We start from the raw sequence: 26296 nt of genomic DNA, 5'->3' as shown, positions 1-26296 counted from the left end.
TGGAAAGATCTCCCATGCTCATGGATAGGCAGGAATAACAGTAAAAAAAAAAAAAAAAAAAAAAAAAAAAAAAAAAAAAAAAAGGCAATCTTATCAATCTACAGATGCAATGCAATCCCCTTCAAAATCCCAACACAATTCTTCCCAGACCTGGAAAGAACAATACTTAACTTCATATGGAAAAACAAAAAACCCATGTTAGCAAAAAGAATCATATACAATAAAGCAAACTCTGTAGGCATCATAATCCCTGACTTCAAGCTCTACTATAGAACAATAAAAAACAGCTTAGTACTGGCATAAAAACCAAGTGAAATCAAACTGAAGACCCTGACATTAATCCACACATGTATGAGCACCTAATTTGTTTTTTGTTTTGTTTTGTTTTGGTTTTTTGTTTTTGTTTTTGCTTTTTTTTTTTTTTTGGTCGGAGCTGAGGAACGAACCCAGGGCCTTGCGCTTGCCAGGCAAGCGCTTTACCACTGAGCTAAATCCCCAACTCCAGAACACCTAATTTTTGACAAAGAAGCCAAAACTGTACAGTGGATAAAAGAAAGCACCTTCAACAATTGGTGCTGGCATAACTGGATGTCAACATGTGTTGAAGGCTGCAAATAGATCCATATCTGTCACCATGCATAAAACTTAATTCCAAGTAGTTCAAAGACCTCAACATAAATACAGTTTCTCTGAACCTGATAGATGAGAAAGTAGGAAGTATTCCTGAATACATTGGCACCAGAGATAACTTCCTAAATATAACACCAGTAGCATAGACACTGAGAGAAACAATTGATAAATGGGACATCTTGAAACTGAGAAGCTTTTGTAGGGCAAATGACATGTTCAATAAGCCAAAATGACAGCCTACAGAATGGGAATAGATCTTCACCAACCTCACATCTGACAGAGGCCAGAATATATAACGAACTCAAGAAATTAGACATCAAAATACCTAAGAGTCCAGTTAAAAAATGTGCTATAGAGCTAAATAGAATTTTCTTCAGAAGAATCTCAAAAGGCCAAAAGACAGTTAAGGAATTGTTCAACATCCTTAGTCATTAGGGAAATGCAAATCAAAACGACTCTAAAATACCATCTCATACCTGTCAGAATAGCTAAGATCAAAAACACTGAAGACAGCTTATATTGGAGAGGATGTGAAGCAATGGGAATACTCCTACACTATTGGTGGGAATGCAAGCTTGTACAGCCACTTTGGAAATCAGTATGGTGGTTTCTCAGAAAATTGGGAATCAATCTTCCTCAAGACCCAGCTATACCACTCTTGAGCATATACCCAAGGAATGTTCAATCATACCACAAGGGCACATGCTCAGCTATGTTCATAGTAGCATTATTTGTAATAGCCAGAACATGGAAACAACCAAGTTGCCCCTCAACTGAAGAATGGATAAATGAAATGTGGTACATATGCACAATGGAGTACTACTCAGTAAAGAAAAACAATGACATCATGGGGTTTGCAATCTAATGGATGAAACTAGAAAATATCATCCTGAGTGAGGTAACCCAGACTTAGAAAGACAAGCATGGTATGTACTCATTCATAAGTGGATACTAGAAATAAAGCAAAGGATAACCAGACTGCAGCCCACAGCTCCAGGGAGGCTAGCTTGTAAGGAGTATCCTAGGGAGGATGTGAGGATCTCCTAGTGATGGAGAATTGGATGAGATCTACAGGAACAGACTGGGGGTGGGGATAGTGAAATGCAAGCGACAGGGGAATGAGAGCTTAGGGGAGCGGGAGGTTCAAGCTGGATCAGGAACAGAGTGGAAGAATAAGGAAAGAGATACCATGATAAATGAAGGCACCATGGGAATAGGGAGAAACAGAGTACTAGGGAGGTCCCCAGGAATCCATGAAGATGACTCCACCATGGACTACAGGCAATGGTCGAGAGGGTACCTGAGCTGACCTACTCTAGTGATCAGATTGGGGAATACCCTAACTGACATCATAGAACCATCATCCTGTGACTCATGGAAGCCAATGCATAGATCCATGGCTGGGTCCCCAGTGGAGCTCAAGGAATCCAATGGACAAGAGAGAGGAGGGATTCTATGAACAAGAGATACTGAGATCATGATTGGAAAAAGTACAGAGACAACTAGCCAATCTAGTGGAAACACATGCACAGTGGACCAACATCTGAGGAGCCCCCATGGTACTGGCCTAGGCCCTCTGCATAAGAAAGAGGGTTGTTTTGCTTGAACTGTTTAGGCAGCCCTGGGCAGTGGGACTGGGATCTGTCCTTAGCGCATGAGCTGGCTTTTTGGAACCTAGTGCCTATTGTGAGACACTTTGAACAGCCTTGGTACAGGGAGGAGGAAACTGGACCTGCCTCAACTGAATGTACCATGCTCTTCTGACTCCCCATGGGAGATCTTCTTGGAGGAGGTGGGAATGGGAGATGTGTTGGAGGGCAAAACTGGGGGTAGGAAGAGGGAGGACAGGGGAATCTGTGGTTGATATGTAAAATGAATAGAAAATCTCTTAAAAATAAAAATAAAAGTGTTATATATATATATATATATATATATATATATATATATATATGTTTCACTGTGTAGTGTTTTTAATCAAATGTCTTTCTTCAGTTAAAATATCCCAAAGATGACATAATCCAGATTCTCTGCGCAACATCCGTCTTTATGTGGCTTATTTTTTATATTATCTTTACTGTCTCTTTAAAGACTACTTTTTTAAAAAAAACTTTCTATTTCTTATATAACTGTCTATCCACCTTCTTCTCTGTCTTCCAAGCCTATGTACATTTTATACATATTATAAACTATTTAGAGGTTTATTTTATCTGAAATTGTTTTATTGTGAATCTATTGCTTTAAACTGCAGTAGCTAGTAATGAAGCTGTAGACTTGGCTGCTTACTCTGCCCACCTCAGCTTTTCAACATGGTAATGGTGGTAATTCACTACCACCTCTGGGAGGTAGAGAGTTTATGCCTCCAGCAGCATATAGCCCTGAACCCCTCCCCTTTTTATAGTAAAAGCTAAATCTACCACATAAAATAGTTTGCAGATTGGAGATATCACTGTGTTTCAGCCTTTAGGCCATGAACCTGCCATACTGTAGCTCAAGTTTGCTCACCTTGGAGTCTATGTATCATAGCTTTGCTGAGAGACACAACTAGGAAGCTGCTCTTGGCTCCCTTTTAGAATACTTTTTTAAAATCTTCTTCAGGTTTTGGGTAGAAATTCTTGCCCCGTGTTTGCCACTATTTGTAGATTGAAGTTTTCTTATGTCCTGTCCAAGTTCTGTGGTCGGGATGAATCTCTCCTGTAGTTGGAGACCTTCTCTCCAGCCCCTGCCAAGCCCTTTTAGTCCAACAACCCACTTATAAAATGAACACACAAATGCTTATATTATTTAGAAACTGTATGGCTATGGCAGGATTCTTGTTATCTATTTCTTCTAACTTAAATTAATCCATTTCTATTAATCTATACTTTGCCACATGGCTCGTGGCTTACCATTACATCTTCCTTGTCATGGCGGTGGCTGGCAGTATCTCTATCCCCCAGTCTTCACTTCCCAGAATTCTGCTCCTCCTTGTCCCACCTACCCTATCCTTCCTGCCTGGCTACTGGCCAATCAGCACTTTATTTATTTTAACCAGTCAGAGCCACACATTTGACATACAGAACATCCCACAGCACTTCCCCTTTTCTTTTCTTTTCAAAAAGCAAGGTTTTAACTTTTATATAGTAAAATTACAGACAACAAAACAATTATCAAGCAAGATATCCTATCTATCTTATATTTGTGAGTCTAAGGTTTTATATCTAACTTGTCTTTTATCATAACTGAGGAAATGATAACTACTAGTCTTCAACCACACTAAAGTCCTCAGAAGGATATAATATTACCTGAGAACTGGGAGAAGGATGCAAACCACTTTCGGGAGTTTTGCAAGGTAGACAGAGACATCTGGCAGCCTGGACATTCACCTAATGTTCCTTTGTAAAGTTGGGGCATCTGTCTTCAGCCCACAGGACTAGAGTCTCTCAGTCACTTCTCTCAGTGTCCTGTAGAATGTCTGGCAGTTTCCTCTGCGAAGCAGGAAACTGAAGGACCATTTTGTCAAACAAAGTTCAGTGGTCACCTTTCTATGGGTCCTGCATGTCCAGTCAATCAAGCAGTCCAGGCAAGAACAGTTTCTTGCCCAAATAGCTATTTTTGCCAAGGTAAAGATAAACTCCATATGAAGTGTCTTCAATGCCCATCCTCCTCTCTGAAGTGAATCAGTCTTGCCAGGAGCAGACATGTCTCACTGTCCAGAAAGTCTAAATTTTAAAAATATTTTAAAAGCCATATTCTGTAAGTCTTTGAAGTATTTGAAGATTAACTATCTATCTGAAATATCTTTGTGTATATCTAGAAGACTCAAGTAACATGGCTACAAGTATGATTATCATAGATGACTAATTATTAATCTATTTTTAATTATCCATTACAATTTTAAATGAGCTGTACAAACATAATACCTTAAACAAGAGTAGAAATAATCACACAGTATAAGAAAATTAACTTTAAGTTTGTATCAATAGACTAAAATCTATACCAATGTAAAACATTTTAAACAAGTTGTTGTTCTTTAAAGTAAGTTCATTAATCTACCCTTTCATCCTATTATATCTATATCAGATATAGATAACATTTTTTTTCTTTAGAAAGAGATAACATTTATAATCAACCTGATTTAAATAAAAATATTGGATTTTCTCTGTCCCACATCAGAGGGCTCTTCTGATTTGGGACACAAGAATCTCTTAACCTTTTTTTTTTTTAGCAATACATCTGGGTTTAGAGAAGAAGTGAGCCAATTCCATCTCTAAAGCCAGCTTGATAATTTTGGGAAATTGGGCGTAGTTTTTCTTACTACTTCCTGCTTGGGGGGGGCACTGTATCTTATGGGGACACAAAGAAAATTTTAGAATTATGGAGTAGTCCATGAGGGTAAACCTCTGAGCCAGTTGCCTTGAAACCATTCTGGATGTTGGATATCTGAGCCATGGTGTCATCAGAGACCTTTCAGGTGGTCTTGGCTGATCAAACCTGGTGTATCTTAATCTGGAACAAATCCATAGCCTCTGGCTTTCTGTGGAAACAAAAGCAGAGCCTCTTTTCCAAAGCAACATATCCTTATATCCAAATTTTGAAGTCATAACTCAACAGCTTTTACGATCAAATCTTTTTCTGCAGTTAAAAATCCCAAAGACAACACAAACCAGATTCTCTGTGTAATATCCATCTTCTTAAGACTGAAATGCCAGTGTGGCTGCTGGCTCCACCCACTTCAACTTTTCTGAGTGGCAGTGGTACAGTTTACAGCCAGCTCTGGGTCTGGAGCCATGTGTATCATCAACTATCAGAAGCAGTTCTACAAAAGCAGTGCATAGCCCAGAAAACTTTTTTTTTTTTAACTAGCAAAGGCTAAATCTACCATGTAGCAGAGTAAAGTGCCGCTTGTAGATTCCTCATTCCCACTACACTGCTACACTGCAGGTCAGAAGCACATGCCAGGAACCCGCCATAGTAGCTCAAACCGGCAGGCTGCGGCTAACTTGATAGAGACAACTAGGAAGCTGTTTTTAGCTCCATTTTAGAATCTTTTTTTCTCAGGTTTTAGGTGGAAATTCTTGCACCACATTGGGCACCATTTATAGTTGGAGACCTTCTCTCCAGCCCCTGCCAAGCCCTGTTAGTCCATCAACCCACTTATAAAATGAACACACAAATGCTTATATTATTTAGAAACTGTATGGCTATGGCAGGACTCTTGTTATCTACTTATTCTATCTTAAATTAATCCATTTCTTTTAATCTATACTTTGCCACATGGCTCGTGGCTTACCATTACCTTACATCTTCCTTGTCATGGCAGGGGCTGGCAGTATCTCTCTCCCCCAGTCTTCACTTCCCAGAATTCTGCTCCTCCTTTTCCTGCCTACCCTATCCTCCCTGCCTGGCTATTGGCCAATCAGCACTTATTTATTTTAACCAGTCAGAGCAACAATTTGACATATAGAACATCCCACAGCACTCTCCCATTTGCATTCCCCAAGTAAACACACAGAGGCTTAATATTATTTATAACTGTATGGCCATCAGCTCAGGCTTATTTCTGACTAGCTCTTCCACTTAAATTAACCCATAATTCTTATTTATGTTTAGCCATGTGGCTTGGTACCTCTTCTCAGTTCTGCATTTTCATCTTGTGTCCTCTGTGTCTGGCTGGTAACTCCTGACTCAGCCTTCCTCTTCCCAGAATTCTCCTTGTCTGTTTATCCCACCTATACTTCCTGTCTGGCTACTGGCCAATCAGTATGCTATTTATCAACCAATCAGAGCAACACATTCAGAGCATACAGAATGACATCATCCATCACCAGCCACTAGCTTAGACATAGAGACCAGACATAGTTGACACACATCCTTAATCTTATCACTTGGGATTCAGCGATCCCTCTGGATGTCTGTAAATTCAAGGCCACACTGGGAACAGAGCCAAGCATGGTGGCACATGCCTTTAAGCTCAGCATTTGAGATCTCATGTCTTTGCTTGGAAAGGACATATGCTTTTAATCTCAAGAAATAATATGACAGGACACAGAAAGGTACATAAGGCATGAGGGAATAGGAACTCTCTCTCTCTTTAGACTGAGGATTTTGTGGCTATAAGAACTACTGGCTGGCTTGCTCTGCTTTCTGATCTTTGAGCTTTCACCTCAATATCTGGCTCTGTTTTTTTTTTTTTAATTTTATTATAAGACATTTTAAGATTTGTGTTACTGGCCAGGCACCAGGCTGAGCTCTGGGAATCCAATTCATGAGAGAGAGGAGGGATTTTGCAGGCAGGGGATGTGCAGAGATGACTGGTCACACTAGTGGAAGCCCATGAACTATGGACTTGTGGCTGTGGAGTCCCCATGGGACTGGACTAGGCCCTCTGGATACGGAAGATGGTTGTTTGACTTGAACTGTTTGGGGGGCACCAAGGCAGGGGAATTGGGATCCATCCCTAGTGCATGGGCAGGCTTTTAGGAATCTGGTGCCTGTGGTGTGATGCCTTGCGCAGCCTTGGTGCAGTAGGAAGGGGCTTGGACCTGCCTAGGCTCAGTGTGACAGGCTCTGCTGACTCTCCATGGGAGACCTTGATTTGGGGTATGTGGGTATGTGGAGTGGCTTGGGAAAGAGGGCTGGGGAGTGGGAAGAGGGAAAAGGTGGGATCTGTGGGTGCAATGTGGAGTGAGTAGAAAATTTCTTAGTAAAGAAAAATGAGCCGGGCCGTGGTGGTGCACGCCTTTAATCCCAGCACTCAGGTGGCAGAGCCAGGCAGATCTCTGTGAGTTTGAGGCCAGCCTGGTCTGCAAAGTGAGTTCCAGGAAAGGCGCAAAGCTACGCTAAGAAATCCTGTCTTGAAAAACCAAAAAAAAAAAAGAAAAAAAAGAAAAAGAAAATTTAAAAAAATATATTCATGTTACATATAATATTTTAATTAGCTTTATATTGTGTGTATGCTTTTGTGTGTGTACGTGTGTGTGTGTGTGTGTGTGTGTGTGTGTGTGTGTGTGTATGCCCACACACTCACATGACATGTGATGTATGTGGAGGTCAGAGCAAAACTTCAGAAGTCAAGTTTCTCCTTCCACCAAGTGGGTCCTGGGAGTTCAATTCTGGTAGTCAGGCTTGTTGGAAAGCACCTATCACAGATTTTTTTTTTATAAAATAAGAATGTTTTATACCTCCTCTATTTTCCTTCTTTAAAATGTATTTTCTTTTTTTTTTTTGTGGTTAGCATCCAGGAAGATGGCTTTCATGCTACTCTATTCATACATGTGCATCTTCATTCTTTTCTTCTATTTCACTTCCCATTCTCCTTCCCTATTGTCTCTTCTTCATCTTGGTGGTTCCTTCCTCTAGGGGTTTTCCATTACTGGTCCACATTCTATTCTTAAATCTATTAGCTACATCTTGTTAAATACAGGTTTATTGTATCAAAAACACTCTAAGATATTTATCTTTCTTTTTTTCTCATTGAAGATCCATGTCCATTTCTCAACCCACCAGAACATTTTCCTTAATTAGTAAAGAAAGTTTTTAAGTTTATTCTTAAAATTTAAAAATATGAATTTATACAAGTCCTTGTACATATTTTTGGGCAAAAGCTAAAAGTTAAAACTGTGTATATACATCTTTAGGTGTATGCTTGATCTTTTTCCCTCAAGACATAATATGGCTATGATGACAAGGTGGCAGCAAAATGCTGGGCTCAAAGGATTCTCCTGGTAATCTCAGGTACCTTAGATTACAGGCCTCTGGCATGTTCTGATATACAGGGGTTGAGGTCATTTGATCTCCCTGAGTGACATTTTTCATAGGTTAAGGAAAGTGATGTGTATCTGCTGTGCTAAAGAGAGGTAGATATGCTAAGTAGAGTGTGAATTATTGACCTATTATACTGGAAAGGAGAGAGCTGGACCCTCAACTCTACAGGTTCAACTATCACTCAGCCAAAGGAATTTGCAGTATATCAAGTTGCACTAAATGGCTCCTCAAACTGAAGTCATGGGAGCATTTTAACATGTGGACAAGTAGGAGTGGCAGGGGCCTTCAGGACCATTGGTTTTTCTAACAGGATGGGGTTGAGTTGCTTCTGAAGCAGAGGCTATTTGGTTGTACCACTGGTGGAGGAAACTTGGAGCTCTATGGCTAAATTAGAGTATTGTACAGCTAAGAGGATTAGTGCTTCACTCAGAAAAAGTGGCACGGGAGTCTGTGAGACTTACGACAGTTGTACTTTTGCCTGGTCTTAGCAGGAAAATCACAGTAACTGTTTACCTCAAAGCACAATCCTAAGGGTTGAGGATTGCTGAGGACAGAGAAAGGCATGAGTATTTGGTTGGTCTAAACAAGCTCCTGGATTTTCTACCTGCCTGGTTTTCACATGTTTGGAGTGTTCCCCCAAAGGGAACCTACCTCAAACATGAAAAGATGGGGGAGAATTTACCAGGAAGAGATAAAATTCCCTGATTCAGCTGGCCCTTTAGGATCAACCTACCAGAGAGTTCATTGTCCTGCAATTAATTGCTCAGGAGTTTGGGTCTGGTAAATGAAGTAAGAGTGGGATCTACTAGCTTTGGATTCCATGACAGTAAGTACTTTGCAAAGAGGGTATGGCCCCTGAATATCCCACCTAAAGTAGTATCTTTGCTCTTTCTGGCACTGGCTATTCCAGGATCTGCAGACTTGTTTAAATGCATGTTCCTATACACACCCAGGCTTCACTTTTGTCCAGATCCTTCATACCACCCTCTGATATGCAGTCATTCATCTAAATAGATTATCTATATGCTGTAGCCCACCATCTCAAATCCTTTCCTTCATTTCATAAGTGGTATATCCTGAGACATGTCTGCAACAAATTAATAACATATACATAGTTCATAAAAAGGAGTTGTTAAAGTTGAAAACAATCCTGTATGTGCTTTGTTCTCAAAAAACACAAGAATTTGAAGCTGTTTACTGTTTAACTTAAAATATTCTTTCTTTTTTTTTCTTTCTTTCTTTTTTTGGTTTATTTGATTGTTTGTTTTGTTTCTCTGTGTAGTCTTGGCTGTCCTGGAACTTGCTCTGTAGACCAGGCTGACCTTGAACTCAGAGGTCTACCTGCCTCTATCTCCTGAGTACTGGGATTAAAGGCATGCATCACCATTCCCTGACTTAATTTATACTATTCTTATCCATTAAACTAAAAGCTTGTGCAAGTGACTAGAGTACCCTGGTGTTTCTCAATAACCTGTTAGAAAGTCTTCCCTTCTAGTAACCCCACATGTTTCCAATACTCCCTGAACTACTGCCCTTTGTGTTTTCCAAATAGAGTGCTGTTCTCTCTATACCACTCCTTCAGAACAACAGAAATATCTCTTCCAGGAAGGAGAGGGTGCATCACCCTTAGTTCCAGCACCAAGCATCTTCTTCCTGAGTTTTATAACTTCTTTTGTTTTGTGTACTATTATTACATAATGCTTAGTGTTAAACTATAACACAAATCTTAAAAAGGTCATATTTATAAAAACACTCAGGAGCCATATATTGGGGTGAATGATGAAAGATCAGAGAATCAGAACAAGCCACAGGTAACCTCACTTTGCCATCTTCTCAGCTGATCCTGTTTGCTCAAACTATAAGCCTCTGAGTCCTCATCTAAATGGATCTCAGCTCAACTGCTGCTAAAAGCCTAAAAGCTTAAAAAGCCTGAAATCCTCTAGTTCCTAGTCCTCACACCTTATATACCTTTTGGATTCCTGCTGTCATTTCCTGGGATTAAAGGCATGTGCGTGGCTGTTTCCAGTGTGGCCTAGAACTCACAGAGATCCAGATGGATCTCTGCCTCCAGAAGGCTAAGATTAAAGGTGTGTGCTACCACTGCCTGGCCTCTATGTTTAATATAGTGACCCCCCAGATAAGTTTATTGGGGTGCACAATATTTCAACCACAGTTAAACTACTGATAATTGAAAGCAATATGGTAAAACTTAGTCAACAGACCTAAGTTTCATCCCAAATTGAATTTATTCTAGGGACTGTGCTTAGGTATTATTTTGAAATTTCTTTTTACTCTCATTTTTCTTCTTTTTTTTCCATATTTAGAAACAAGGTCTCATTGTATAGTCCTATCTTGGCTGGCCCCCTTGACCATGACTTCCTCACAATTGCAGAGGTCCACCTACCTCTGCCTCCAGAGTGATGGGACTAATGGTATGTGCCACCATGTCTAGCACATTTCCATGTACTTTAACACTTTTAGTCAGCTGAATGAATGAATTCAACTCAAATCTATGATGTATGTGGCCTACTAAGATGCTATAGGAGTTAGGATTGGGTCCTAGCATCAGACTAGATGTGGGGTGAAGGCAGAGGTGGGGCCTTTGGCAGTGAGGAGCAGGGAAGCTGAACGCAGGCACCAGAGTCTAGCAGAGCATCAGCAACCATGGCTGTGTTCCAGAAGCTATTCTTGGCTGAAGTGGGTAAGGCTGTGTATGGTGGCCAAACATTGCAGGATGCCATCCAGTGGCTTTGGGACATGGGGGAGATGCTATGCAAGAGCAGAAGTTCCTGGAGAAGATTCTAGAGAAGATTGAGCAGGAGCTGAAGGTTGCCAAAAATCACCACACCAAAATTAAGCATATGGTCCTGCAGGCTCTGAAGTATAAGAAGAGGTATGAGAAGCAGCTGACACAGATAAATGGCTCCCTGTCTTCCAGTGGGAGGCCCTTGAGAATGTCAACACCAACACCAAATTGCTCTACTGTCAAGGCCATGTAGGCTGCCCACAACAACATGGATAACAATAAAGTGGAAAAATTAATGCATGGCATTCCTGACCAGCAAGAACTTGCAGAAATTTACACAGCTATTTATAAACCCATAGGTTTCGGGGAAGAGTTTGACCAGGACAAGCTCATGGCAGAGTTGGAGGAACTTGAACAGGAGGAGCTAGATAACAATTTGCTGAAGATCAGTGGGCTGGAAATAGCACCTCTACTAAACATCTTCTCTGTAGCTCTACTGTCCAAGCCCACCAAAAAATAAGAGGAAGACAATGACATGAAGGAATTGGAGAACTTGGCTGGATCTATGTGACTGCTCCAGCATAGGCTGATATGTGCACAGGGCAGGCAGGACTCAATACAGGCAGTCCCCATCACTGGACTCCCACCCAAAGCAGTAAGCTATATTACTACTCACCCTACATAGCATGATCTGTACCCAGGAATGGGCAGGGGAAAGGATGGGTGAATGAGAAGTGCCTATTGTTCATAATATTAAATTTCTGTAATTTTATCTTACCTAGTCCCTTATTATCACCCACAATTTCCTCTGGCTGCTATAAGTAATTATCACAAACTTTTAGCATTACATAAGAGAAAACTACCTCTCAGTGTTCTGGGGACCAGACGGGTAAGATAAGCTTCAATGGGCTCAAGCCTACTTCTTGGCCATGCTCTTCTAGGTTCTCTAGGAGACATTGTGTTTCCCATGTCTTCAAGCTGCAGATGGTGACTGCAATTGTGCCTTCTGGATGTATAACTCTACTCTCTGCATCTATGATAATATTGGCTGCTTCCCCACTGTTCTCACCCAGACAAGAAGAATAGGTTCATTAATCATATCAGCAAAAACCCACTCTGTAAGAAGAGATTTACAGGATCCAGGCATTATGGCATAAAATGTTAAAATTTAGTACCCATTTTTCTATGTAGTATATCTACAGAGTAAGTCAAAACCTTGTTATAACATTGTATAGTCACTGTAGTGGGAAAGATTAAATGGAATTACTTTATACCACTAGGTTAGAAAGCAGTCAGTCCAGCCTTGTGGGAAAAATTTGGGATTTGACATCAGAAACTCTTGAATTCATGTCCCAAATCCTATATGCCATGATTTCACAATCATAGAAATACAATCAATTTTCTAAAAATCAATTTTCTCTACTATTAGAATACCAGAGAAAACAGATAACAAAGGCATTGTACTTTTAAAACAACTAAGGTTTTAAAAAATACTATTATTTATTCACTGAGAAATTTTGTGCATATACACTTTTTTCATATTCTAGTAGCCACACTTGTCTTCTCTCTTTATGCTTCACTCTCAGCCTCTCTTCTCTTATACCCCTTGAAATTTCAGAACCAAAGCCCTGCTAAGTGGGTGGTGTTCACTCCTTTCCACAGACTGCTGGGTGCTCCAACCAGTTTTTTTGTTTTGCTTTGTTTTGTTTTTTTGTTTTTTTGGTGTTTTGAGACAGAGTTTTCTCTTCACAGACTTGGATATTCTGGAACTCACTCTGTAGACCAGGCTTCTCTTGAACCCCGAGATTTGCCTGCCTCTGCCTCCCAAGTGCTTAGGATTAAATGTGTGGATCCAACTCTAATCATTTTCTGTGTGTGGCTTTTCTAGTGTGATAATCCATAGTCTAAACTATCTTCTCACCATCCCTTAAAGAGAATCAATTCTGTGTCTGAAGGTGGTAGGGACCTTCACTGGGGAATATACAAGTTAAATAGCAACAATGAATTTGTTCATACAATCAACAACAGTTAACATTGAATTTACAATGGTGCCTGCACTGCAGAGAATAAGTACCTGTGAAGTGCTCAGCCACAAATGGGACATCTGCATCACACTCCCTCCTCCCAAGGCTCAGGAGCCATCACAGAAGTGGCAGCAGAATGACTGTAAGACTTCAGAGAATACCCAAGTGAAATTGTATCTTCTAGACATGCAGGACTGATCTACTCCTGAACTCATAGCAGCTTTTATTATCTACTTAAGACCTGAACAGGACCAAGCCAGTCAACATTCCAGATGAGCAGCAAATGACAGTTGATGGTCTCTGAAGGACAAAAGGTCATATTTATTTAAGGGTTTGGACCCTTTGGGGTTGGTCATTATCTAACAAGTGAACATTCACTCATCAGAACATGAGCAGCATAAATTGGAATCATTGGACTATATAAAAGCACAAAGAGGACATGAAGTCAGGAGTAGGTGAGATTAAAATCTGTCCTGTCTGGAATTTAAGGTAAGAGCCTATTACTGAACTTAACACTATATTATCAAACATGGAGAAATAGAGCTGGTGTTCATCTAGAGTCTTCATCACTACCAACTAGCTTTCAAAGTGCTGGAGTGCTGGAATGGACTATACATGTGACTATAGGAAAAAACCCTATAGGTCCCCCCTTTTTACTAAAAAATGAGCTTTTGACTTAGGTTGCATGGGAAGTCAGTAGGTCACCTTATCCGTCATGGAGACTCCTGCCCAGGCCATACCAGTGCTCTGTCTTAGGTTGGCGAGTGCCCCCCAGGAATTACCCTTCTTTGAATTCTCATTATCATACAGGCTCAACCACATGAGCTAAAGAGTTAACTGTTGCCAAAGATCTTAAAGTGGTACTGGGCTTGTAGTTTGTGCATTTGACACATAAAAGACCAACAGAAGTCCTAAGCCACCCATAGCCAGTAGGCTAAAGGCAATTGAGCCATTTCCTCCCTTAAGGAGCTTTACTGCAAATTGGAGTATTTGTAAGGTGGTATTCCAAAAGCAAGTGGAACTTGAGTTTTATTAATTTTATAACTATCAAAGCCAATCAAAATGTATGTAACTGTTGAATTAAATTTATCATGTCCAATAGAATGAAAGATTAATTAACTGTAGTAGCTACTTATTGGTGAAATTATTAAGGCCACTCCACATAGTTAAAAGGGAGGTTTATTTTGTGGGGTAACTTACAAATGAAGGGGTAGGTTGCAGGGTCTGGCAAAGGTATAGGGCAGTCCGGCGGTGTTCTCTGGAGAACTCTGCTCGGTCTACCTCCAGCGTCCAGCATCCCGGAACCAAGATAGCAACCTCCTCTTGATCCTCGGTCTTCCGCTCCCTCCTCTGCCCCGCCTTGTGGACGTGATCATTACTGAAGCCTCAATGGGGGTTGGAACTTCCAGGCCAATGCTGGGATGGCTATCCACTACAGCTACTTTTGTTGTTAGGGTCTCCACTGTGTTAGCTGTAGTAACCAATTATGAAATAGCAATCCCAGAAACAGTAGCAGCAATGGCTGCCACTGCTATAACAGCAACAATGGCAGCAGCAATGCCAAATTCTCTTTTGGAGGGTGTGAGCATTATCTGTGTTTTACTGTCATGGTCTACTGGCATGGACATAACTCTAGGAACACGAACCACTAAGGCCTATTTTTTATTCCAGTATGACTTAAGCTGGCAGCTCTCTAAAAGAACAACTAAGAAATATAAATATAAAAGAAAAAAAAAAAAACAGACAACACACAAGAAGCAGAACTAATGGTCTCATAATTGCTACATTCAAGCTCACAAATTTTAAGGTATCTTTAAAAGAGACTAGATGAATTTCAGGAGGCCAATAAATGTTGCACAGAGTCATTCCTGAAAAGTAGGTACTACACCACCTTGAAAAGAATTAGATGGCATGCTACTGTTAACAGATGGAGGTCAGTGACCTTCAGGGTTATCCTTAATCTCCAAGGTGTCTGGGTGACATGTTCTCAACATTTTTGAAGAAAGTTACCACACATTACCTTCTGAAGAATCCAACCACAGGGCTACAGTTCCTAGGCTTACATTAATGCTTGTCAAGGCTGACCATACTGGGCTCTCAATCCCCATTGGCATCAGGAGGGGAGAGTTCTTCATGAAGGCCCAATAGGTCTCTGCCATGTTGGGACTCAGCAGCAGCCACAGGGCTCACGCGGTGCTCAGGAACCCAAAGAGGAACCTCATTGTCCTGTGGAAAGACACAAACAGATCCCTGGGGCCTACACCAACACCAGAGTGGGTCCCCTCCAAGTGTCAGTAGAAAGATCCTTTTATTGCACCAGAGGATGATTTGCAACAGGATCCTTCCAGTGCTTACCTGCAGCAGATACTTCAGCAGAATCCACCAATAAAAAATTTTAAATATATAAAACAAGGGAAAGAATAGAATGTGGAGAGGAGAGATGAGCCCTTAGCTCCCCCCTTTTTACTTTAGCAAAATATGTTTTTAAGGTATAATGGCAGCGTTCTACTACAGCCTGTTCTTGAGGATTATAAGGAATATCAGTCTTATTAATGACAGAAAAGTTGTGGCAGAATTTTGAAAATCCCGTACTGTTGTAGGCGGGATCATTATCAGTCTTTATGCATTTTGGCACTCCCATATAAGCAAAAGCATGAAGACAATGATTCTTTACATCCTTAACCTTTTCCCCTGAATTGGCAGAGGCAAAAATTACAGAGGAGTGTGTATTAATAGACACATGGACATATTGTAATTTTCCAAAGGAAGGCACATGAGTGATATCCATCTGCCACACATGATTAGGTAAAAGTCCTCGCGAATTAACTCCCAAATGAGGAACAGGTAAAAGTTCCTCACAAAGAGGACATGATTTAACTATCTGGATGGCTTATTCCTGGGTTATGCCCATGTGATGACAAAGAGATCCAGCATTAAGATGATAACATTGATGTAACTGAGTAGCCTTTTCAAAGGCAGAACAAATTACTGTGACAGCAATACAAGTAATGGCATCAGCCTTCTAATTACCTGCACTTAGAGGTCCAGGCAATTGAGTATCAGCTCTAATAAGCCCCATATAAAGGTTATGTGAGCAGGACCATATGAGTCCTTGCATTTGCAATAAATATTCATGAATGGAAGACATGGATGCTATGTAGGCTGTTGTCTCCAAAGGCATAATTGCATGTGCCATATATTGGCTATCAGTATAAATATTTACACACTCATCAGAAAACATCTGTAAAGCAAATGTCTGTACCTTTGCCATCTGGGCAGAAGTGCCCTGGACTTTCATTCTCTTCACTATGTTACCAGAAACCACAGCAGCAAAACCACGTGAAGTGCCATCAGTAAATACCACACGGGCCTGAGGAATAGGTGTAATCTGTACTATCTTGGGAAATATAACAGGATGCAATTTAAAACTTGACGCACATAATTGGAGGGGTAGTGAGTATCAAACTGACCCTGCATGGAGCATGTCAATGTGGCCCAATCACTAACATTAGCTTGTAACCATGTTATTTGAGACTGGGTGTATGGGGTTACCACAATATCTGGATCCTTTCCAAAGGTTTGAACACAGATCTTGATTCCCTTAAATATAATCTGAGCAACAGCCTGAGGATAAGGAGTAATGGGTTTTGCTGGAGAAGCTAGGGGATGTACCTATAAAATAGGACCTGTTTGCCAAAACACTCCAATAGGTGAATGAGAAAAACAAAATATCAAATACAATAAGGGAGAAGAAAGATCTATATAATGCATGTGGACCTGTTCCAGGGCCTCCTGCACACAATGTAGGGCTGTATGCCCTTCAGCTGTTAATTTACAGGGAGATAAAGGGTCAGGGTTGCCCTTTAAGACATCATACAAAGGATGACGCTGACCTGTTGGAATCTTTAAAGTGGACTGAAGCCATTGAATATCTCCCAGAAAGGTTTGGAAATCATTAAGCATGAGTAGCTGATCTGTACACAGAGTAATCTTTTGTGGACATATGCCTGTGCATAACAATTCATGACCTAAATAATGATAGGGAAAAGATACCTGTACCTTTTCTGGGGCTATTTGTAAATTAGCCAGGGTAAGAACCTCTTGTAATTAGAAAAGGCATCAAAAACAAGATTTTTATCCTTAGTAGTAAATAAAATATCATCCATATAGTGAATTATATAAACATCTGGAAAAGCTTTTTGAACGGGAGCTATGTTCAAAGACACATAAATTTGACATATACTAGGGCTATTGGCCATTTCTTGGGGCAAGACCACCCATTGATATCTTTGATAAGGTTTTCTGAGATTTTTTTGATGGAACACTAAAAGCAAAGTGAGGGCTGTCCTCAGGATGCAAAGGAATAGTGAAGAAACAGTCCCTCAAGCCAACCACAATTTAAATGCAATGTTTAGGAATTGCCACAGGGGCAGGCAAGCCAGGTTGTGTTATTTCCATGAGAAGGATAGTTTTATTTACAGTTCTAAGATTTTGTAATAGCCTCCATTTTTCTGACTTCTTTTTTTATTATTATTATATTTGTGTTTTAATTTTACACATCAGCCATGGGTTCCCCTGTCCTACCCCTCCTGCTCCCACTCCCACATTCCCCCCATCCCTTGCCCTCCATTCCCATCGCCTCCAGAGCCAAGGCTCCCCTGGGGATTCATTTAAAACTGGTGGATTCAGTACAGGCAGGTCCACTCCCCTCCTTCCAGGCTGAGCAAATTGTCCCTGTGTAAGCTCAAGGTTCCAAACAGCCAGCTCATGCACTAAGGACAGGTCCATGTCCCACAGCCCCGATGCCTCCCAAGCAGTACAAGCTATTCAATTGTCTCACTTATCCAGAGGGCCTGATCCAGCTGGGGACTCCACCACCTTTGGTTCATAATTCATGTGCTTCCATTCCTTTGGCTATTTGTCCCTGTGCTTTTTCCAAACTTGGGCTCAACAATTCACACTCTTACATTCCCTCCTCTTTCTCAACAATTGGACTCCTGGATCTCCACTTGGGGCCTGGCTGAGGATCTTTGCATCCACTTCCATCAGTTATTGGATGAGAGTTCCAGCACGATCATTAGGGTGTTTGGCAATCAGATCACCAGACTAAGTCAGATCAGGCTTTCTCTCAACCATTGCCAGCAGTCAACAGAGGATGTATCATTGTGGATTTCTGGGGACCTCTCTAGCACACTGCCTATTCCTGTTCTCATGTGGTCATCATTTATTATGGTCTGTTATTCCTTGTTCTTCCTTTCTGTTCTTGATCCAGCTGGGATCTCCTGATCCCCTATGCTTTCTTTCCCCCAAACCTTGCCCTTCATTACTCCCACTGTTGTCCAGGTTGTTCATGTAGATCTCATCCATTTCTCTATCACTGGGTGATCCTGGTCTCTTTCGTAGGGTCCTGTTTTCTAGGTAGCCTCCCTGGAGCTGTGTAGCAGTCTGTTCATCTTTGTTTTACATCTAGTATCCTCCTATGAGTGAGTACATACCATGTTTGTCCTTCTGAGTCTGGATTACCTCACTCAGGATGATTTTTTTTCTAGATACACCCATTTTCCTGCAAACCTCATGATGTCATTGTTTTTTTCTGCTGAGTAGTATTCCATTGTGTATATGTACCATATTTTCTTTATCCATTCTTCAGTTGAAGGGCATCTAGGTTGTTTCCAGGTTCTGACTATTACAAACAATGCTGCTATGAAAATAGCTGAGCAAATGCCCTTGGGGTATGATTGAGCATTACTTGGGTATATGCCCAAGAGTGCTACAGCTGGGTCTTGGGGGTCTTTCTAAGGAAGTGCCATTTTGATTTCCAAAGTGGCTGTACAAGCTTGCATTCCCACCAGCAGTGGAGGAGAGTTCCCCTTGCTCCACATCCTCTCCAGCATAAGCTGTCTTCTGTGTTTTTGATCTTAGCCATTCTGACAGGTGTAAGGTGGTATCTCAGAGTCGTTTTGACACAAATGATATAAAATATCTTGGGGTTATTCTAACTATGCATGTGAAGGACCTATATGACAAGAACTTTAAGTCCCTGAAAAAAGAAATTGAAGAAGATGTCAGAAAATGGAAAGATCTCCCATGTTCATGGATAGGCAGGATTAACATAGTAAAAATGGTGATCTTACCAAAAGCAATCTACAGATTCAATGCAATCCCCATCAAATTACCAACACAATTCTTCACAGATCTGGAAAGAATAATACTCAACTTCATATGGAAAAACAAAAAAAACCCAGGATAGCCAAAAGAATCCTGTACAATAAAACAACCTCTGGAGGCATCACAATCCCCTAGCTCAAGCTCTACTATAGAGCTACAGTAATAAAAACAGCTTGGAACTGGCATAAAAACTGACATGTGGACCAATGGAATCAAATTGAAGAGCCTGACATTAACCCGCACACCTATGAACATATAATTTTTGACAAAGGAGCCAAAAATGTACAATGGAAAAAAGAAAGCATCTTCAACAAATGGTGCTGGCATAACTGGATGTCAATGTGTAGAAGGCTGCAAATAGATCCATATCTGTCACCGTGCACAAAACTTAAGTCCAAGTGGATCAAAGACCTCAACATAAATCCAGTTACTCTGAACCTGATATAAGAGAATGTAGGAAGTACTCTTGAATGCATTGGCACTGGAGATCACTTTCTAAATATAACACCAGTAGCACAGACACTGAGAGAAACAATCAATGAATGGGGCCTGTTGAAACTGAGAAGCTTTTGTAGAGCAAAGGACAGGGTCAACAAAACAAAGAGACAGCCTACAGAATGGGAATAGGTCTTCACCAACCCCACATCTGACATAGGGCTGATATCCAGAATATATAAAGAACTCATGAAATTACACATGAAAATGCCCAACAGTCCAATTAAGAAATGGGCTATAGAACTAAACAGAGAATTCTCAACAGAGGAAGTTCAAATGGCTGAAAGACATTTAAGGAATTGCTCAACATCCCTAAATATCTGGGAAATGCAAATCAAAACAACTCTGACTTCTTCTTAATAACAAATATAGGTGTGTTCCAAGGTGACGTGGAAGGAATGATATGTCCAGCATCTAACTGTTCCTTAACTAATAACTAATGTGTTTACAGCCTCCAATTTTTCTGTAGTTAGGGGCCACTGTTCCACCCATACAGGGTCATCACATTTTTAAGTGAATTTTATTGGTTGTATTTTTGAAGGCTCCTGTGCAGTGACCCCTATGGGAAAGACCCTAATCCTCTAGTATCCCCAGAACATCTAGTAACACAGCCTTTGTCTGTCACAGGTAGTGGATCTCCTTGTAATATTTTTTCTAAGCCTCTTTCCGGGCAGTAGCCCTGGCTCTTCAGCATCTGTTGTATAGGCTGTGTAGTAAGCACTGCTCTCATACCATCTAACACACTCCATCCTCACAAGTTCACTGGAATGTCAGGTAGCACAAAGGGTTGAAAAGTTCCTGCATGACCTTCCTCATCCTTCCAATTTAAGAGTAGCCTATTCTGTAATGGCATCTGATCTGTGTCGATACCTTGTAGGTGAGAGGTGGAATTTTTAAGGGGCCATGCTTTGGGCCAATGTTTTATAGAGATAACTGAAGTGTCAGCACCATTATCTGAAAGACCCTGAAAATTGTGATCATTAATTTTTAAATTTAGCAGGGTTTTTGTTCTAAGGTGGAAACCCAGCAGGCTAGAGGGCCCACAGAGCCAAATTCACCCTCACCTCTATGTAGTTAAAGAAAAGGATTATTAGTTTGAAAGTGAGGCATCAAAAGCAGTTGTGCTATGCAAGTACCCTGGGGAATAACTGTCACCTCCTTACCAGTCTCAACCATGATTTTAATTTTTCTTTTAGAGTCTTTATTACTCTAACACCTTGCATAAGAGCACTACTCCTGCCCAGAACCAGTCCTAAAGACCCTGTAGGTAGTGGACCCATGACTCCAGTACTGACTGCCTGTTAATACTGTTCTGGCGGAGGTGCTTCCAGAGTGCCTCTGATAAGGTCTTGGGCAGAAAGGGATTCCTTAGAGGAATAAACCGGATGGGATGGTGGGAAACTGGGACAGGTGTATCCAGGGTTCTGCACACCTGGCTGCAGGGGGTCCGGAACAGCCCCTGCTGCCTGTTTCCCAATGGCGGTAACAGATTTCCTTGAGCATCAACCTTAGATTGGCACTCATTACTCTAGTGATGGCCCTTTTTACATCAGGGGCAAAGTCCTGGTGTCTTTGCTGCTGCTTGGGCTCCAGGACAATTTTTTTAACATGACCTTGCTGGCGACATCCAAAACAGGATTTTTGGCGGGCTCCTCCAGAATTATTTTCCCTTATGGCTGAAGCCATTGCCTGTCCCATGATGTGATGCCTGTCTATGTCTCTACATAGTTTAAGATAATCATTTAAGCTCTTATTTTTATGAGGCCTAATGGCCTCCTTGTAATTTTTATTGGCATTTTCAAAGGCCAATTGCTTTACTATAGGCATGGCTTGTTCAACATCCCCAAATACTCTACCTGCTAGTTGAAACAGGTGATCTACAAATTCTGCAAATGGTTCTGATCCCATTGAATGACTTTAGATATTTGTTCACCAGCAGCTTTATTAGGCAGCCCTTTCCATGCTCTGGTAGCAGCTACACTAATCTGTGCATAAACTGTGGGATCATACAAAATTTGTGCTTGTATAGTGGCATACTGCCCTGTATCCATGAGTATCTCAAGATTATGAGCCAGGTAGCCTGCAGTGGCATTTCTATTAGCTGTAGTTTGACAATGCTCTTGAAACTCACTCCTCCAAATTAAATAATCCCCCCCCCCCAGAGAGCAGCATGACACAACTGCATTCAATTGGTAGGGATACATTTAAGGCAGAAAAAGATTCAAGTATAGCTGTTGTAAAAGGAGCATGGGGCCCACATGACATTACAGCTTCCTTAAGCTGTTTAATGTTTTTAAAATCTGGGAGATTGTGTTCCCTTTGCCTCTGACCTTGAGCATTTTGAGTTTCTATAACCAGGTAATTAAGTCTTTTTGTTAACCCCTCTATGGGTGTGCAAGGAAGGACCTCTGTGTTGCAAAAGTCAGGGTTACAGGCTGGAGGTCTATCCTTGTAAGAAATCTTCTGTGATTTTCCTCTTAAGCATCTAGCATCTTTTTTTAATCTGACTTTTACATCATCACCCTCTGAAGATGACTCTGTAGAATCAGAAACATCAGAAGGTTAAGGGATTGGAGAGACACAGCTTTAGCATCAGTTAATTGTTGTTAAACTTTAATATCATCACTAAGCAATGCATCTTTAAACAAATGCCACAAAGAAAAAGTAGCTAAGTATATGGAATCAGGCCCTTCTTTGGGCCTGATTAATATACCCAATCTGGCATATTAAATCCTCGGGAGTCCAGAAACCAAGGACTAACATTTTAGAGGATTTGAATGAAATCTTTAGCCATCTTATTTTTAATGATAGTGCTTGCAGCCTCAGCAGTCCAATTAATTGTTCCTCAAGGAGCGACTGTGAGCTAGCTGCACCCATTTCAATTTAATTTACCCTTACCTTCTCTTTTCTTTAAAATGCTGGCCAGCCTTTCATTCAGGTGTCCACTGGCAACGTCCCTTCTTTCTCAGATCTTGTTGGGACCTCCATTTGTGCTACCACCACCCATTCACCATGTCTGAGTAAGGGGCTGTGGATTAAAAAATAGAGACAAGAGACAACGCATCATTCCCCCCAGCAGAATGTCAAATGCCTTTTATTGAAAGAGGGAGGAAACCTTAAATACAAGCTTACAGCACAGTGGAGGAACCCCGGAGGGCAGAAGTTCACTAAGGAATGTTCTACATTCTTGCATCTAAGCTGTTTACACCAAACTCTGGATACACAAAGAACCTCTGGTGAGTGTTCAGTAAGAAGGAAACCTGCAGGGAATCAGCATAGGGAGGACATCTGGTTAAGGTCAGCAAGCAAGGCAACAGCTACTCAAAATGGGGGGCCAGGGCCCTACACTCACCCAGCCAGCTACAATAGCAACACACCTAAAAGATATGCCAACTGATACAACAGTGTGGCATAAATGTTACTGGATTAACCAACCATTTTTTGGTTAGATTTGAGGCTTGCTCCATTAGATGTAACCTACAACTGACACTGTTAATGGGCTCTGTTCAAGCCTTTGAAGTTCCTACACACTACAAGTTGCTGCCTTTATCTTCCTATTACCACAAATCCCAAAGGGATTGTTACAGTTTCTGAACCAGGGGATCATTTTGACAGCAAAGGCCTGGAAGTAAGACCATGTGTTGTCCAATCATGCCAAAGATGCGAGGTCTTTCAACATACAAGCTGGAAATATCTTCTATTACTTTACTTCCTTTGTCTACCTTGACACTTGAAAATCTCTCTGGCACATAAGACAGTGATCAGCACATAATTCTTGTTCATTGGGTGTTTTCTTGTTGCATAAGTGGCACCTTTATTCATAAATTTGTTTTCCAAGAATTAATTATTTATTACTCACAAATAAATAAGAGTTCCCAAGAATGAGAGGAAGCAATAACTAGGAAACTTTGAAAAGCATCATTGATTTGAGGGCCAGTGAAGGATGGACATTTCCTCTGTGCTGTATGTGTTTACTAATAAATCCAGTGAAAGGGTCTAACACAGATATCTTTCTAGTGGATCAAAGCAAGTAACAGTTTTTCATAGACACTACCCATTTCTCTTTGTCTCTCTGTCTCTCTCTCTGTCTCTCTCTCTGTCTCTCTCTCTCTCTCTCTCTCTCTCTCTCTCTCTCTCTCTCTCTCTCTCTCTCTCTCTCTCTCTCTCTCTCTCTCCCAGTATTGTAGGAGTTACAGGCATGTCTCAGAGTGAAAAGCACATGCTGCTTTTCCAGACAACCTGATTTGGGTTCCTAGCACCCACACTGGGCATCTCATAATTGCTTGGAACTCCATCTGTGGGATATCAGACACTCTCATTTGACCTACACATGTACCCACACCCATGTGGCATACATATGCGCAGGCACACAAAAACACACCCATGAATGAAAATTAATGATTCTTAAGAAAACAGAGAAGTATGTTTGACAGTGTGCTAGGTACAGAGCAAAAACATTGAAGCTTAACTCCTTGCTATGGGATATTTTCCTTTCATGTGTTTCTTATTTATTTGGTTTGTTTTCAATGTATTTTTTCCTTACATTATGTATCCTGATTAGGGTTTCTCCTCCCTCTACTCCTCCCAGTAAACCCACACCTACTCTCTCATCTTGATGCAATCCTTTTCCATCTTTCATTCTAAAACAAAAAAAAAACTTCTAAGGAATAATAATAAAATAAAATATAATAAGAGAAAACAAAAACTAATATATCAGAGTTGAGCAGACAAACAGAAAGAAAAGAGCCCAAGAGAAGGCACAAGAATCAGAGACTCATTCATTCACACAGTCAGGAATCCCATATAAACAATCAAATGGAAGCTATAATATATACACAGAGGACTTTGTGTAGATCTGTGCAGGGACTGAGCTTGTTGCCTCAGTCTGTGAATTCATATGAACATTGATCATGTTGATTTAGAGGGCCTTGATTCCTTGGTGTCCTCCAACCCTTCTTGCTCTTACACTCTTTTTTTATTTAACTTTTTAAATTCATTTTACATGCCAACCACAGGTCCCCCTGTCATCTCTTCTTCCTCTTCCCACCAGCTTTCTGCCCCACCTATCCCCCCCCCCCCCGCTTCATCCCCTCCTCCAAAAGGGTAAGTCCTCCCATGGGGAATCAGCAAAGCCTGGTACATTCAGTTGAGGCAGGACCAAGCCCCTACCCCATGCATGAAGGCTGAGCAAGGCATTTGAGCAAGGTAATAAGCTCCAGAAAGCCAGCTTATCCACCAGGATCCTGATCATGCTGCCAGGAGCCCCTCAGATAGACCAAGCTACACAACTGTCTCCCATATGCAGAGGGCCTAGTCTGGTCCCACACAGGTTCCACAGCTGTGGGTCTAAAGTTCATGAGTTCCTACAAGCTTGGTTCAGTTGTATCTGTAAATTTCCTCATCATGATCATGACCACGCCCTTGCTCATATAATCCCTCTTCTCTCTTTTTGACTGGACTCCTGGAGCTCAGGTCTAGCGCCTGGTTGTGGATCTCTGCATCTGCTTCTATCAGTTACTAGATGAAGGCTCTATGATGACAGAGTATTCATCAATCTAATTACTGGGGTAGGCCAGTTCAGGCACCCTCTCCACTATTGCTAGTAATCTAATTTGGGTTTACAAGTATTTATTGATAAGTTTTGTACCTATGTTCACAGGGAAATTGGTCTGTAATTCTTCTTTATATGGTTTGGGTATAAGGGTAATGATGAATTTGACAATTTAACTTCTGTTTCTATTTTGTGGAATAATTTTAGGAGTATTGGCATTAACTCTTTTTTGAAAGGCTTCTAGAATTATATAATAAAACCATCTGGTGCTGGATGACCTTTTGGTCAGGCGATTTTAATTACTGCTTCTATTTCTGTGGTCACTATAAGGCTCTTTAAATTGCTTATTGTATCTTCATTTAGCCTGGTAAGTGAGATATGTGAGACCAAAAATAAGACCAAAATGCTTTCATCTTAAAAATAAGGCCTAAGATGTCTCCATTTTTAGGTATAGGCCTTGAGTTACTGGCACAGGCCTTGAAATTACTGGAACCAGACAACCCAGATTTGGGGAATTAGAAAAGTGCAAAGTATAGAGTCACAAGGTAGCCATTTCACAAGGTATTCATTAGGTAATACATCTTTGACCATGGAATGTTCCAACCTTGGTCTCCAGGGTAACTATTTAACCATGGAATGTCCCAACCCCAGTCTCCATGGTAATTGCTTAGCCACAAAGATGTCCCCACCCAAAGGCAGCCAATGAGGAACAGTGATGAGCACCCACCCCCTTTAGATATAAGATTAAGTCTTGATTTCCGAGAAATTCCTAGACCCAAGCCAATCAGAAATGTACATGTATGGAAACCTCTTACTATTGTAATTTTGTGGTTTTTACCTTTAAAAGATATGCACAATTCAGGCTGGGAACTTCCTCCAGCCTCCATTGCATTGGGTGTGTTGGACAAAATGTTAGTTATTTGGTGGCGCTCTTACCCT

At 41.0% G+C, this 26296-nt stretch overlaps 1 pseudogene; it reads left to right on the top strand.

Moving 5' to 3' along the window:
• The first annotated feature begins 11037 nt into the window (after positions 1-11037).
• LOC118574143 lies at positions 11038-11690 on the top strand (annotated as a pseudogene).
• The last annotated feature ends 14606 nt before the right edge of the window (positions 11691-26296 follow it).

The sequence above is a fragment of the Onychomys torridus genome, chromosome X (genome assembly GCF_903995425.1).
Source record: "Onychomys torridus chromosome X, mOncTor1.1, whole genome shotgun sequence".
NCBI classification, from domain to species: domain Eukaryota; kingdom Metazoa; phylum Chordata; class Mammalia; order Rodentia; family Cricetidae; genus Onychomys; species Onychomys torridus.
The sequence above is the reverse complement of the archived record's forward strand: the minus strand, read 5'-3'. Positions and strand labels throughout refer to the sequence as shown.